The sequence below is a fragment of the Pseudophryne corroboree genome, chromosome 4, assembly GCF_028390025.1.
Source record: "Pseudophryne corroboree isolate aPseCor3 chromosome 4, aPseCor3.hap2, whole genome shotgun sequence".
Taxonomy (NCBI): domain Eukaryota; kingdom Metazoa; phylum Chordata; class Amphibia; order Anura; family Myobatrachidae; genus Pseudophryne; species Pseudophryne corroboree.
This window is the reverse complement of record NC_086447.1, coordinates 278364456-278380330: the sequence shown is the minus strand read 5'-3', so window position 1 is coordinate 278380330 and position 15875 is coordinate 278364456.

Below are 15875 nucleotides of genomic sequence, written 5' to 3'. Positions count from 1 at the left end.
GCTGGGCGCCCATCCCAAGTGCGGATTGTCTGCAATACTTGTATATAGTTATTGCCTAACTAAAGGGTTATTGTTGAGCCATCTGTTGAGAGGCTCAGTTATATTTCATACTGTTTACTGGGTATAGTATCACAGGTTATACGGTGTGATTGGTGTGGCTGGTATGAGTCTTACCCGGGATTCAAAATCCTTCCTTATTGTGTCAGCTCTTCCGGGCACAGTATTCTAACTGAGGTCTGGAGGAGGGTCATAGTGGGAGGAGCCAGTGCACACCAGGTAGTCCTAAAGCTTTCTTTAGTTGTGCCCAGTCTCCTGCGGAGCAGCTATTCCCCATGGTCCTTACGGAGTCCCAGCATCCACTACGGACTACGAGAAATAGATTTACCGGTGAGTAAAATCTTATTTTCTCTATCGTCCTAGTGGATGCTGGGGTTCCTGAAAGGACCATGGGGAATAGCGGCTCCGCAGGAGACAGGGCACAAAAAGTAAAGCTTTTTCCGATCAGGTGGTGTGCACTGGCTCCTCCCCCTATGACCCTCCTCCAGACTCCAGTTAGATTTTTGTGCCCGGCCGAGAAGGGTGCAATCTAGGTGGCTCTCCTAAAGAGCTGCTTAGAAAAAGTTTAGCTAGGTTTTTTATTTTACAGTGATTCCTGCTGGCAACAGGATCACTGCAGCGAGGGACTGAGGGGAGAAGGAGTCAACTCACCTGCGTGCAGGATGGATTGGCTTCTTGGCTACTGGACATCAAGCTCCAGAGGGACGATCACGGGTACAGCCTGGATGGTCACCGGAGCCACGCCGCCGGCCCCCTTGCAGATGCTGAAGACAGAAGAGGTCCAGAATCGGCGGCTGAAGACTCCTGCAGTCTTCAAAAGGTAGCGCACAGCACTGCAGCTGTGCGCCATTTTCCTCTCAGCACACTTCACACGGCAGTCACTGAGGGTGCAGGGCGCTGGGAGGGGGGCGCCCTGGGAGGCAAAATGATTACCTATAAAGGCTAAAAATACCTCACATATAGCCCTAGAGGCTATATGGAGATATTTAACCCCTGCCTAATTTCTCTAAATAGCGGGAGACGAGCCCGCCAGAAAAGGGGCGGGGCCTATCTCCTCAGCACACGGCGCCATTTCCTCTCACAGTTCCGCTGGTCAGGACGGCTCCCAAGTCTCTCCCCTGCACTGCACTACAGAAACAGGGTAAAACAGAGAGGGGGGGGCACATTTATGGCGATAATTTGATATAACAAAGCAGCTATAAGGGAGCACTTATTATAAGGCTATCCCTGATATATATATAGCGCTTTTGGTGTGTGCTGGCAAACTCTCCCTCTGTCTCCCCAAAGGGCTAGTGGGTCCTGTCTTCGTTAGGAGCACTCCCTGTGTGTCTGCTGTGTGTCGGTACGTGTGTGTCGACATGTATGAGGACGATATTGGTGTGGAGGCGGAGCAATTGCCAAATATGAGGATGTCACCCCCTAGGGAGTCGACACCGGAATGGATGCCTTTATTTATGGAACTACGGGATAGTGTCAACACGCTAAAGCAGTCGTTTGACGACATGAGGCGGCCGGACAATCAATTAGTGCCTGTCCAGGCGACTCAAACACCGTCAGGGGCTGTGAAACGCCCTTTGCCTCAGTCGGTCGACACAGACCCAGACACAGGCGATGACTCCAGTGGTGACGGTGACGAATCAACCGTATTTTCCAGTAGGGCCACACGTTATATGATTTTGGCAATGAAGGAGGCGTTACATTTAGCTGATACTACAGGTACCACTAAACAGGGTATTATGTGGGGTATGAAAAAACTACCTATAGTTTTTCCTGAATCAGAAGAATTAAATGACGTGTGTAATGAAGCGTGGGTTGCCCCTGATAAAAAACTGATAATTTCAAAGAAATTATTGGCATTATACCCTTTCCCGCCAGAGGTTAGGGAGCGCTGGGAAACACCTCCTAGGGTGGACAAGGCGCTAACACGCTTATCTAAACAAGTGGCGTTACCCTCTCCTGAGACGGCCGCACTTAAAGATCCATCAGATAGGAGGATGGAAAATATCCAAAAAAGTATATACACACATGCAGGTGTTATACTACGACCAGCTGTAGCGACTGCCTGGATGGGCAGTGCTGGGGTAGTTTGGTCAGAGTCCCTGATTGAAAATATTGATACCCTGGACAGGGACAATATTTTACTGTCGTTAGAACAAATAAAGGATGCATTTCTTTATATGCGTGATGCACAGAGGGATATCTGCACACTGGCATCACGGGTAAGTGCTATGTCCATTTCGGCCAGAAGAGCTTTATGGACGCGACAGTGGTCAGGTGATGCGGATTCAAAACGGCATATGGAAGTTTTGCCGTATAAAGGGGAGGAGTTATTTGGAGTCGGTCTATCAGATTTGGTGGCCACGGCTACAGCCGGGAAATCCACCTTTCTACCTCAAGTCACTCCCCCACAGAAAAAGGCACCGACTTTTCAACCGCAGCCCTTTCGTTCCTTTAAAAATAAGAGAGCAAAGGGCTATTCATATCTGCCACGAGGCAAAGGTCGAGGGAAGAGACAGCAACACGCAGCTCCTTCCCAGGAACAGAAGCCCTCCCCGGCTTCTACAAAAGCCTCAGCATGACGCTGGGGCTCCTCAAGCGGACTCGGGGATGGTGGGCGGTCGTCTCAAAAATTACAGCGCGCAGTGGGCTCACTCGCAGGTAGATCCCTGGATCCTGCAGATAATATCTCAAGGGTACAGGTTGGAATTAGAGACGGATCCACCTCGCCGTTTCCTGAAGTCTGCTTTACCAACGTCCCCCTCCGAAAGGGAGACGGTTTTGGAAGCCATTCACAAGCTGTACTCTCAGCAGGTGATAGTCAAGGTACCTCTTCTACAACAAGGGAAGGGGTATTATTCCACTCTTTTTGTGGTACCGAAGCCGGATGGCTCGGTAAGGCCTATTCTAAATCTGAAGTCCTTGAACCTGTACATAAAGAAGTTCAAGTTCAAAATGGAGTCACTCAGAGCAGTGATAGCGAACCTGGAAGAGGGGGACTTTATGGTATCCTTGGACATCAAGGATGCGTATCTCCACGTTCCAATTTACCCCTCACACCAGGGGTACCTCAGGTTCGTTGTACAAAACTGTCACTATCAGTTTCAGACGCTGCCGTTCGGATTGTCCACGGCACCTCGGATCTTTACAAAGGTAATGGCCGAGATGATGATTCTTCTTCGAAGAAAAGGCGTATTAATTATCCCATACTTGGACGATCTCCTAATAAGGGCGAGGTCCAGAGAACAGCTAGAGATGGGATTAGCACTGTCTCAAGAAGTGCTAAAACAGCACGGGTGGATTCTGAATATTCCAAAATCCCAGTTAATGCCGACAACTCGTCTGCTGTTCCTAGGGATGATTCTGGACACGGTTCAGAAAAAGGTTTTTCTCCCGGAGGAAAAAGCCAAGGAGTTATCCGAGCTTGTCAGGAACCTCCTAAAACCAGGAAAGGTGTCTGTACATCAATGCACAAGAGTCCTGGGAAAAATGGTAGCTTCTTACGAAGCAATTCCATTCGGCAGATTCCACGCAAGAATTTTCCAAAGGGATCTGTTGGACAAATGGTCAGGGTCGCATCTTCAGATGCACCTACGGATAACCCTGTCTCCAAGGACAAGGGTGTCTCTTCTGTGGTGGTTGCAGAGTCCTCATCTATTGGAGGGCCGCAGATTCGGCATACAGGATTGGATCCTGGTGACCACGGACGCCAGCCTGAGAGGCTGGGGAGCAGTCACACAAGGAAGAAACTTCCAGGGAGTATGGACGAGCCTGGAAACGTCTCTTCACATAAACATTCTGGAACTAAGAGCAATATACAATGCTCTAAGCCAGGCAGAACCTCTGCTTCAGGGAAAACCGGTGTTGATCCAGTCGGACAACATCACGGCAGTCGCCCATGTGAACAGACAGGGCGGCACAAGAAGCAGGAGTGCAATGGCAGAAGCTGCAAGGATTCTTCGCTGGGCAGAGAATCATGTGATAGCGCTATCAGCAGTGTTCATCCCGGGAGTGGACAACTGGGAAGCAGACTTCCTCAGCAGACACGATCTTCACCCGGGAGAGTGGGGACTTCATCCAGAAGTCTTCCACATGCTGGTAACCCGTTGGGAAAGACCAATGGTGGACATGATGGCGTCTCGCCTCAACAAAAAACTGGACAGGTATTGCGCCAGGTCAAGAGATCCGCAGGCAATAGCTGTGGACGCGCTGGTAACGCCTTGGGTGTACCAGTCGCTGTATGTGTTTCCTCCTCTGCCTCTCATACCAAAAGTATTGAGAATTATACGGCAAAGAGGCGTAAGAACGATACTAGTGGTTCCGGATTGGCCAAGAAGGACTTGGTACCCGGAACTTCAAGAGATGATCACGGAAGATCCGTGGCCTCTACCTCTAAGGAGGGACTTGCTTCAGCAGGGTCCCTGTCTGTTTCAAGACTTACCGCGGCTGCGTTTGACGGCATGGCGGTTGAACGCCGGATCCTAATGGAAAAAGGCATGCCGGAAGAAGTCATTCCTACTTTGATTAAAGCAAGGAAAGAAGTAACCGTGCAACATTATCACCGAATTTGGCGAAAATATGTTGCGTGGTGCGAAGATCGGAGTGCTCCGACGGAGGAATTTCAACTGGGTCGATTCCTACATTTCCTGCAATCAGGATTGTCTATGGGTCTCAAATTGGGATCTATTAAGGTTCAAATTTCGGCCCTGTCGATTTTCTTTCAAAAAGAATTGGCTTCAGTCCCTGAAGTCCAGACCTTTGTGAAGGGAGTGCTGCATATACAGCCTCCTGTGGTGCCTCCAGTGGCACCGTGGGATCTCAATGTAGTTTTGGATTTTCTAAAATCTCATTGGTTTGAACCACTACATAAGGTGGATTTGAAATATCTCACTTGGAAAGTGACCATGCTTCTAGCCCTGGCTTCTGCCAGGAGAGTGTCAGAATTGGCAGCTTTATCTTACAAAAGCCCATATCTGATTTTCCATTCGGACAGGGCAGAACTGCGGACTCGTCCGCATTTTCTCCCTAAGGTGGTGTCAGCATTTCATCTGAACCAGCCTATTGTAGTGCCTGCGGCTACAAGTGACTTGGAGGACTCCAAGTTACTGGACGTTGTCAGAGCATTAAAAATATATATTGCAAGAACAGCTGGAGTCAGAAAATCTGACTCGTTGTTTATATTGTATGCACCCAACAAGATGGGTGCTCCTGCGTCTAAGCAGACGATTGCTCGTTGGATCTGTAGCACAATCCAACTGGCACATTCTGTGGCAGGCCTGCCACAGCCTAAATCTGTAAAGGCCCACTCCACAAGGAAGGTGGGCTCATCTTGGGCGGCTGCCCGAGGGGTCTCGGCATTACAACTTTGCCGAGCAGCTACGTGGTCAGGGGAGAACACGTTTGTAAAATTTTACAAATTTGATACTCTGGCTAAGGAGGACCTGGAGTTCTCTCATTCGGTGCTGCAGAGTCATCCGCACTCTCCCGCCCGTTTGGGAGCTTTGGTATAATCCCCATGGTCCTTTCAGGAACCCCAGCATCCACTAGGACGATAGAGAAAATAAGATTTTACTTACCGATAAATCTATTTCTCGGAGTCCGTAGTGGATGCTGGGCGCCCATCCCAAGTGCGGATTATCTGCATAAATTGTACATAGTTATTGTTAACTTATTCGGGTTATTGTTGTAGGAAGCCATCTTTCAGAGGCTCCGCTGTTATCATACTGTTAACTGGGTTTAGATCACAAGTTGTACGGTGTGATTGGTGTGGCTGGTATGAGTCTTACCCGGGATTCAAAATCCTCCCTTATTGTGTACGCTCGTCCGGGCACAGTACCTAACTGGAGTCTGGAGGAGGGTCATAGGGGGAGGAGCCAGTGCACACCACCTGATCGGAAAAAGCTTTACTTTTTGTGCCCTGTCTCCTGCGGAGCCGCTATTCCCCATGGTCCTTTCAGGAACCCCAGCATCCACTACGGACTCCGAGAAATAGATTTATCGGTAAGTAAAATCTTATTTTAAATACACATACAGTGGGGATTGAAAGTTTGGTCACCCCAGGCAAAAATTCATTTTAATGTGCAAAAAGAAGCCAAGGAAAGATGGAAAAATCTCCAAAAGGCATCAAATTACAGATTAGACATTCTTATAACACGTCAAAAAAGTTTGATTTTATTTCCATCATTTACACTTTCAAAAGAACAGAAAACAAAAAATGGCATCTGCAAAAGTTTGGGCACCCTGCAGAGTTAAAGCCTTGTACTGCCCCCTTTGGACAGCTGAGACCTGGCAGTGTCATGGATTGTTCTCAATCATCGTCTGGAAAGACCAGGTGATGTCAATCTCAAAGGTTTTAAAAGCCCAGACTCATCTGACCTTGCTCCAACAATCAGCACCATGGGTTCCTCTAAGCAGTTGTGTAGAACACTGAAGCTGAGATTAGTTGACGTTCACAAAGCAGGAGAAGTCTATAAGAAGATAGCAAAGCGTTATCAGATGCCCATATCCTCTGTTCGGAATGTAATTAAGAAATGGCAGTCATCAGGAACAGTGGAAGTTAAAGCAAGATCTGGAAGACCAAGAAAAATATCAGACAGAACAGCTCGCAGGATTGTGAGAAAAGCAAGTCAAAATCCACGTTTGACTGCACGATCCCTCCAGGAAGATCTGGCAGACACTGGAGTTGTGGTACACTATTCCACTATAAAGAGATACTTGTACAAATATGGTCTTCATGGAAGAGTCATCAGAAGAAAATCTCTTCTACGTCCTCACCACAAAAATCAGCGTTTGAAGTTTGCAAGTGAACATATAGATAAGCCTGATGCATTTTGGAATAAAGTTCTGTGGATCGATGAGGTTAAAATAGAACTTTTTGGCAGAAATGACCAAAGGTACGTTTGAAGAAGGAAGGGCACAGAATTTAAAGAAAATAACCTCTGTCCAACTGTTAAGCATGGGGGTGGATCAATCATGCTTTGGGGTTGTATTGCAGCCAGTGGCACAGGGAACATTTCATGAGTAGAGGGGAAAATGGATTCAATAAGATTCCAGCAAATTTTGGACGCTAGCTTGATGCCATCTGTGAAAAAGCTGAAGTTAAAGAGAGGCTGGCTTCTACAAATGGATAATGATCCTAAACACACCTCAAAATCCACGGTGTATTACATCAAGAGGCGTAAACTGAAGATTTTGCCATGGCCTTCACAATCTCCTGACCTCAACATAATTGAAAATCTATGGATAGACCTTAAAAGAGCAGTGCGTCAGACAGCCCAGGAATCTCAAAGAACTGGAAGACTTTTGTAAGGAAGAATGGGCGACGATAGCTCAAACAAGAATTGAAAGACTCTTGGCTGGCTACAAAAAGCGTTTACAAGCTGTGATACTTGCCAAAGGGGGCAGTACAAGGTATTAACTCTGCAGGGTGCCCAAACTTTTGCAGACGCCATTTTTTGTTTTCTGTACTTTTGAAAGTGTAAATGATGGAAATAAAATCAAACTTTTTTTGACATGTTATAAGAATGTCTGTCTAATCTTTGATGCCTTTTGTAGTTTTTCCATCTTTCCTTGGCTTCTTTTTGCACATTAAAATGATTTTTTGCCTGGGGTGCCCAAACTTTCAATCCCCACTGTATACACACATTCTCTATATATATATATACATCATACGTATATGTATTTTGTCAGGAACAGCAGGGTCCCTAGTGACGTTAATGTGTTCTGAATGTGTATGAACATGTACTGAATGCCATTGTTGTGGATCTAACCAGGAAACATTATGGTCGACATAAAACACAGTATTCGTCGACAACAGGGAGTAGTAACCGGGCAAAATAACATTCTTGCGACCACGAGGGGTATGAGGGAAATATATACATAATGTTAATATCACTCCCCCACAAATACAACCACGTCTGTGCTCAAGCTACAGCTCTATGTATCCGTACTATATATATATATATATATATATATATATATATATATACATACACACATACACAGGTATAGGTTCTTTACATTATCATGTTAATTTACACCCAGTAATACAGTTGGTGCCGACAGGGTCACCCACATATGACTGTGTCTTCCAATACAGTGTTTACTTTGGAAAAGCTTACAACTACCAACATGCTGACACTTCATCTACTGAATCAAGTACCATCAGTAGTCGACAATGCCGACAGGGGGATTCCCATAGCTGTTTGTGGCAGAGCACTCACATGTCGACACACGTGTACTAAATCGCTATAATGGGTAGATTCCAGCATCTGACAGGGAGAACACAGAAACTTTTTATGTAGTGCTTCTTATGTGAGCCCATAGTGCACTAAGCAACTGTGCCCCCCTCCATTTTCCACTGTTAGTTTTTCCACAGTGTTTTGGCGGGCCAGCGTCTCTGTGAGGAGAAAATGGCGCTGTATAGAGTTGTGAGTGCTAAGCCACACCCCCTTCACGGCGCGCTTCAGCCCCGCTAATTTTTCACAGTTTTTTACTGGCGGGGGTCTGTATACAGTGCCTATGCACTGTATACTTCTTTGCCAGGATGTATATATGAGCTATAATTGCTACCCAGGGCGCCCGCCCTGCACCCGTGTAGTGTCGCTTGTGTGTGGGCGCAATGGCGCGCTGCGCGGTACCTCTGAGACTCGGAAGTCTTCTGCCGTCACTGAAGTCTTCTGTTCTTCTAATACTCATCTGGCTTCTTTCTTCTGGCTCTGTGAGGGGGGTGACGGCGCTGCTTCGGGAACGAGCAGCTAGGCGGACCAAGTGATCAGACCCTCTGGAGCTAATGGTGTCCAGTAGCCTTAGAGGCAGAGCCCTTGAACTCAGAAGAAGTAGGTCTGCGTCTCTCCCCTCACTCCCACAATGCAGGGAGCCTGCAGCCAGCAGGTCTCCCTGAAAATAATAAACCTAACTTAAAATTTTCAGATAGAGAGCTCCCCTAGTGTGTGTGCAGTCTCTCTGAGCACAGAGTCTAACTGGAGTCTGGAGGAGGGGCATAGAGGGAGGAGCCAGTTCACACCCATTCACAGTCTTATAGTGTGCCCATGTCTCCTGCGGATCCCGTCTATACCCCATGGTCCTTTTGGAGTCCCCAGCATCCTCTAGGACGTATGAGAAAATAAGTTTTTTCTTTTCTCGTGTTTTGTATACTCACATAAAAACATGATCATTAATAAATAGAAAAAATATATATACAGGTAAAAGACACTGAGCTGCAACTTTTGGTATCTTTTAAAAATTGCTTGTAAAGGATTGAAGTGTAGCTGACAGGTCAGGGTAGCCATTGTACTGCAGCAGGCATGTCAAACCTAAAATCCCAACTGCGCATAATCAAGGTCTAAATCTTGTGTGGGCCGCAAGAAAGAGTCCGGGAGGTGTGATATTCCCCCTCATATCACTGTGAGGTCCCCTCTTCCCTATATAACAATAACACTCATCAGTGTGAACCGACAGCTGTGTTATTCCACCTCATATATCACTGTGTGGTCCGCTCACCTCTACATAATAATATAGTGTGGTAAGAGAGCTGTGGTATTCCCCCTCAGATTACTGTACAGACCCCTCTTCTCTTACCTTAATATTATATATATATAAACCCACGTTATGATAAGAATTTACCGTTGATAACTGTATTTCTCCTAAGTCCACAGGTTCCACAGGATAACAATGGGATATGATGGAGCGACAGCGGATTGGCACCAAACGATCACAAGCTTTCAATCCTCCCAGGATGCAATGGGCCCGTCCATATATCCCCGCCCACTGGCAAATCAGTAGTATTCCGAAGCATTTTGGCAGGAGCATCATGTAGAGCCCTAATCAGGCGAGAAGAACACACATGCACACCCTTCCGTACAAGAAGGAAGAGGTTTAGGCCCTCATTCCGATTTTTTTTCGCTCGCTAGCTGCTTTTAGCAGCATTGCAAACGCTAGGCCGCCGCCCTCTGGGAGTGTATTTTAGCTTAGCAGAATAGCGAACTAAAGATTAGCAGAACTGCTACTAAATATTTTCTTGCAGTTTCTGAGTAGCTCCAGACCTACTCCTAGATTGCAATCAGCTCAGTCCGTTTAGTTCCTGGTTAGACGTCACAAACACGCCCTGCGTTCGGCCAGCCACTCCCCCGTTTCTCCAGACACTCCCACGTTTTTACCTGGCACGCCTGCGTTTTTTTAGCACACTTCCCGGAAAACGCTCAGTTAACACCCAGAAATGCCCCTTTGCTGTCAATCACTCACCGATCAGCAGTGCGACTGAAAAACGCCACACAGACAATAGCAAAACTGCTAAGTTTTTAGTTAAATAACTAAGCGCATGCGCGCTGCGTACCATTCGCATGCGAATTTAGCAACAAATTGCAGCATAGCAAAAATCGTCAACGAACGAACAACTCGGAATGACCACCTTAGTGAGTAGAAAGATCTTCAAATCAGGTGTGTCAGGGTGGGATCCCTGTGGACTTAGGAGAAATACCGTTATCAACGGTAAGTTCTTACCATAACGTATATTTCTCCGGCAGGGTCCACAGGTTATCCACAGGATAACAATGGGATTTCCCAAAGCAATTTAGTGGTGGGGACGCTCCTGATTGGACAGGAGAACCTTGCGCCCGAATTCAGAGTCACGAGAGGCAAAAGTATCCAAGGTATAATGTCTAATGAATGTGTTAATGGAAGACCATGTGGCTGCCTTACATATCTGTTCTGCTGAAGCACCATTTTGTGCTGCCGATGATTGACCTACTTTACGAGTAGAGTGAGCAGAAATGCTTCTGAAATCGTTATTCAAAGCCATCTTGCCGCGTCTGTTTAGTAGCAGGCCATCCTCTCGTGAAATCCATATAGAATGAAGATAGAATCTGTCTTTCTGATGGCACTGGTACGATCCACCTAGATCCTTAATGCTCGGATTATGTCCAGCAACGCATCTCCCGCAGAAAGTCCCGATACCTGAAAAGCCGGGACTACAATTTCTTCATTAAGGTGGAATTTAGACACCACCTTAGGAAGATACCCAGACCTAGTTCTAAGAACTGCTTTATCTGGATAAAAAAATCAGAAAAGGAGCACGACATGACAGCACTCCTAAATCTGACGCTCTTCTAGCTGATGCCATAGTCAGTAGAAAGAGAACTTTAGCTGTCAGCCATTTAAGATCCACTTTATTAGGTGGTTCAAATGGAGCAACTTGAAGGGCTTTCAGGACTAAATTTAAGTCCCAAGGCACTGTAGGAGGAACAAAAGGAGGTTGAATGCGCAGCATTCCCTGGAAGAAAGTACGCACATCCTGTAAATTGGCTATTTTCTTTTGGAACCATACAGTCAATGCAGATACTTGTAATCTCAAGGAAGCCACCTTCATTCCCGCCTGAAGGAAATCTAAGACCCTAGAAATCTGGAAAGATTTTGGCTCCATATTTCTTTCACTGCACCAATAAATATAGGCCTGCCATATTCGGTGATAAATGCAAGCTGGGGAGGGTTTCCTTGCTCTGAGCATTGTTTGATGTACCTGTTGTGAGAATCCTCTTGACTTCAGGATAGAGGTTTCAAGAGCCACGCACGCCGTCAACGATAGTCAATCCAGATGCCTGTGATAACAAGGACCCTGCATTAGTAGATCTGGACGTTGAGGAAGTAGAAGTGGAGCATCCATCGACATTCTCTGCATATCTGTGTACCAATGCCTTCTGGGCCAAGCCGGAGCTATTAGAATCACGGCACCTTTTGCTTCTTTTATCTTCCTCATCACCCTGGATAGCAGGATGATCGGAGGAAACAGATACGCCAGATGAAAGTCCCATTTCACTGACAGAGCGTCCACAAAGATCGCTCCAGGATCCTTTGTTCTTGACCCGTATACGGGTACTTTGTTGTTCAGACGGGACGCCATGAGATCTATCTCTGGCAAACCCCACTTGTCTACCAGAGTCTGAAAGACTTCCGGGTGTAGAGCCCATTCACTTGCCTGAATGGCGTGTCAACTGAGAAAGTCTGCTTCCCAGTTTAGGACTCCCGGAACGAATACTGCGGACAATGCTGGAAGATAGCGTTCTGCCCATTTTAGTATGTGACTTACCTCCTTCATTGCTGTTTGACTGCGCGTTCCTTCCTGATGGCTGAGGTATGCTACCGCCGTTACATTGTCCCAGCGGATCTGGTCTGGTCTTCCTTGAAGAGTGTCCTTTGCCTGAATCAGTGCCATATATATGGCCCGAAGTTCTAACAGATTTATTGGCAGGCGACTTTCTTCTGTGGTCCAATGCCCCTGGAACCATTATCTTCCCGACACTGCTCCCCAGCCCTGAAAATTGGCATCTGTTGTCAGGATCTCCCAATCTGATATCCAAAAGGGTCTCCCTTTGTCTAGATGGGATGTTTGTAGCCACCAGGCTAATGACTTTCTTACCTTGTGTGAAAGTACCATAGTCTGTTTCTTTATTGTCTGATGTATTCAATTCCATCTGGCCAGAATCACATGCTGCAGAGGTCTTGAGTGGAATATTGCATACTCCACCATGTTGAATGTTGACACCATCAAACCCATCAGTCGCATCGCTGCGTGGATTGATATTGTTTGACTGTGTAACAACTCCTGAGTCCTTGACTGTACCTTGGTTATCTTGTCCCGAGGTAAAAATATTTTCTGCAGACTTGAATCCAGTACTGCCCCCAAGTGAGTCATCTTTTGTGACGGAACTAGAGACGATTTTGCCCAATTTATGAGCCATCCGTGCCTCTGCAGACATGTTATTGTCTGTTGGAAATGGTCCAGTAGCATTTCCTGTGATTGTGCTAGAATTAACAGGTCGTCGAGGTATGGAAAAATTCTTATCCCCTGCTTGCGAAGATAAGCTGCCATAACCACCATGATCTTGGTAAATACTCTGGGTGCCGTAGCTAACCCAAACAGTAATGCCTGGAACTGAAAATGCTGCTGGAGGATAGCGAACCTGAGATAGCACTGATGGGACAGTGCTACAGGAACATGTAGGTAAGCATCCTGAATATCCAGGGATACCATATAATCCCCTGGTTCCATGGCCAAAACTATGGAGCGTAACATCTCCATGTGAAACCGTGGGACCCAAATGTATTTGTTCAGCATTTTGAGATTGAGAATTGGCCGGAATGACCCATTTGGCTTCTGAACCAAAAACAGGTTGGAGTAAAACCCCTGTCCTCGTTGTGCAGGGGGTACTGGAATGATTACTCCTGACTGAAGCAATTTCTGAACTGCTTCTTGCAAAGCCTTGGCCTTCATCTCTACCCGAGACGGGCTGGTGCAGAAGAACCTTCGAGGAGGATGCTTCTTGAAGGGAAAAACAACCTAGAGATACCATTTCTTGCACTCAGGCATCTGTTGTAGACTGCTGCTGAAAAAGTCGTCCCCCTACCATAGGGTCCCCAGGAGGAGGCCCGCCCCATCAGGCTGATGGCTTATTCTCTGGTTTGGATGCTGGCGTTCTGGTAGCCCATTGCTTTTTCGCCTTACCAAATTTATTATATTGGGGTTGCTTACGATCACTTTTTCCTTTCGCTTTTCCTTGTGACCCAAAGGGCCGAAAAGCGGGACCCCTACGTTTGGGGTTATATGTGGAAGTAAATTTTACCTTTTTGGAGTCTGCTTCTGAATATGTCAATTCTTTACCAAACAGAATACTTCCTGTAAAAGGCAAAGATTCCAGTACCTTCTTAGATTCTGAATCAGCTTTCCATGTATGTAACCAAACTGCTCTGCGAGCAGCTATTGTTGAGGCTGATGCCCTGGAGGCGATAGTGCCCATATCTAATGCTGCTTCCTCCAAGAATATTGCAGCCTGTTTTATGTGAGCCATATAGGATTCTTGCTCCCTTGAAGGTGCTGAAAGACCGTCTTCCAGTAACTCTATCCAGGCAGCAACTGCTTTTGCCATCCAAGCTGAAGCCATGGCTGGCCTAATGACTGCCCCAGACAGAGAAAATATGGTTTTCAGAAAACCATCCACTCTTCTATCCGAGACATCATCCAATGACGTTGGTGGCAAAGGCAATATAGATTTTCGCACTAATCGAATGACATGTGTATCTACTTTGGGAGCCATTTCCTATTTTAAACAGTCTCCAGCTGGAAAAGGATAATTTTTATCCCATTTTTTGGGAATTCTATATTTTTTACTGGGTGTAGCCCAAACCTCCTCCATGATTTCCGTTAGCTGATCTGACCCTGGAAACTCAGTCTTACCAACTTTGGGACGCTTAAGTACAGGTGCCTTGGCTCTGCTGAATCCTCTAAGGATAGAATGGCTTTTATTGCTCTAATTAACTCCGCTATATCCACTGAGCTGAGACCTTCTACTTGTTCTTCGTATGCTGAAGTAGAGTATATAGAGCTTTCATCGTCCGATGAATCATCCTGTGTTACCTGTGAAGTTGACGGTTTACTTACACTTGGTTTATCAGCTTGTCTCTATGGAGAAGCTGGTGAGGGAAATGCTATACCGTAGGTAGGGAGCTGCATGTATGGGTTATTAGTGTACCCCATTCCTGGTAGCGAAGCTGTAGGAATTACCCGTTCAGCTATACTGGACAAGGTCTGTGCAAACATCGCCCAAGGTGGATCTATCTGTACCTGACGTTGAACAGGAATCTTGAGACAAGAAAAGCAGAGAATCCCTGCTATGTGGCGCTAAAACAGATCAGAGCTGCCCTAGATGGTCTACCCTCCTAGATGTCACCAAACATCTGAATACATGAACAGATAAAAAAAAAATTTTGGAAGGTATACCGCCCTGGGCGCTTAAATTAAATAATGAAAACAAACAATATGGTGCAATCACTTATTCAAAAGGCTTCGGTGTTATTCCATCTGTTGATAGTTTGCTTGATTTCAATTCAGAAAGATGCAGTGCATGAAATAAAGAAAAAATATATATATAGTGTAACACAGTTTAAAGTGAACAAAAATTTCTGCATGATTATATAACGTGATCTGGCATTGTGAGTGATATAGTGTCCAAAATTTAGCCAAGGAATTTATGATAGAGGGTATCATGTTCATATTACAGAATAATTTTTTTCTTTTTAAGGATGATTTTTTTCTGCAGAAGAAGGGCACGGCGATGGGCACCAGGTTCGCTCAAAGTTATGCCAACTTATTTTTGGGGTTGTGGGAACTAGATAATATCTGGACCCACAACCCCTACGGAGCGAGCCTGTTGTCCTACGCTAGATATATCGATTATATATTCTTTGTGTGGAGAGGGGGACGAGAAACCCTCAATACCTTCTGCAATTTATTAAATGATAATAGTAAAAACATTATACTTACTTTTGACATCCAAGATTTGACAATTCATTTTCTTGACATAACAGTGTATATTGAAGACAACACCATACAATTTAAAAATTTCACCAAACCCACAGATTCGGTAAGTTCCTATTTCTCCTTCATCCACTAGGGGCCACTGGAGCGTAGTTACAATGGGGAAATAGTAGGCAGTAATTGGGAGCTGGCACTTTAAAATTCTCACACTGTGGCTAGCTCCTCCCCTACTATCTCCCCTCCAAGCCAGTCTTAGTTTAGTGCCCGAGGTAGCTGGTTCACTTGGGTTTAGCTGAAGAATTTTTTCTTTTTTCTTTATTATTTTATTTTTCTTTCACACACTCACAGACTGGCAGCTCTGCCACTGCCAGTCTGCACCGCGGGAGCTGCCGGCGGGGTCCCATCGCAGCTGCATGCGGCTCGGGATGGGCCCCGGCTGAGGGAGACACTGAGCTCTCCTGAGTTGGCCGGACACCGCTGCGTGCGGCGCGTGTCGGGGCCACTCCATCCAGCA